This window comes from Coregonus lavaretus (genome assembly GCF_964263955.1).
Source record: "Coregonus lavaretus genome assembly, contig: HAP1_SCAFFOLD_3863, whole genome shotgun sequence".
Lineage (NCBI taxonomy): Eukaryota > Metazoa > Chordata > Actinopteri > Salmoniformes > Salmonidae > Coregonus > Coregonus lavaretus.
In genome coordinates, this window is record NW_028156730.1 from 43,249 (window position 1) to 44,520 (window position 1,272).

The following is a 1,272-nucleotide window of genomic DNA, read 5'->3' on the forward strand; positions in this document are numbered from 1 at the left end:
TATTAGTCCTTTATTAGTGGACCCATATAGTCTGTAACACTAGGCCTTTATTAGTGGACCCATATAGTCTGTAAAACTAGGCCTTTATTAGTCCTTTATTAGTGGACCCATATAGTCTGTAACACTAGGCCTTTATTAGTGGACCCATATAGTCTGTAACACTAGGCCTTTATTAGTCCTTTATTAGTGGACCCATATAGTCTGTAACACTAGTCCTTTATTAGTGGACCCATACAGTCTGTAACACTAGGCCTTTACTAGTCCTTTATTAGTGGACCCATATAGTCTGTAACACTAGGCCTTTATTAGTGGACCCATATAGTCTGTAACACTAGTCCTTTATTAGTCCTTTATTAGTGGACCCATATAGTCTGTAACACTAGTCCTTTATTAGTCCTTTATTAGTGGACCCATATAGTCTGTAACACTAGGCCTTTACTAGTCCTTTATTAGTGGACCCATATAGTCTGTAACACTAGTCCTTTACTAGTCCTTAATTAGTGGACCCATATAGTCTGTAACACTAGTCCTTTATTAGTGGACCCATATAGTCTGTAACACTAGTCCTTTATTAGTGGTCCCATATAGTCTGTAACACTAGTCCTTTATTAGTGGACCCATATAGCCTGTAACACTAGTCCTTTACTAGTCCTTTATTAGTGGACCCATATAGTCTATAACATTAGGCCTTTATTAGTCCTTTATTAGTGGACCCATATAGTCTGTAACACTAGTCCTTTATTAGTGGACCCATATAGTCTGTAACACTAGGCCTTTACTAGTCCTTTATTAGTGGACCCATATAGTCTGTAACACTAGGCCTTTATTAATTCTTTATTAGTGGACCCATATAGTCTGTAACACTAGGCCTTTATTAGTCCTTTATTAGTGGACCCATATAGTCTGTAACACTAGTCCTTTATTAGTGGACCCATATAGTCTGTAACACTAGTCCTTTATTAGTGGACCCATATAGTCTGTAACACTAGTCCTTTACTAGTCCTTTATTAGTGGACCCATATAGTCTGTAACACTAGGCCTTTATTAGTGGACCCATATAGTCTGTAACACTAGTCCTTTACTAGTCCTTTATTAGTGGACCCATATAGTCTGTAACACTAGTCCTTTACTAGTCCTTTATTAGTGGACCCATATAGTCTGTAACACTAGTCCTTTATTAGTCCTTTATTAGTGGACCCATATAGTCTCTAACACTAGGCCTTTATTAGTGGACCCATATAGTCTGTAACACTAGGCCTTTATTAGTGGACC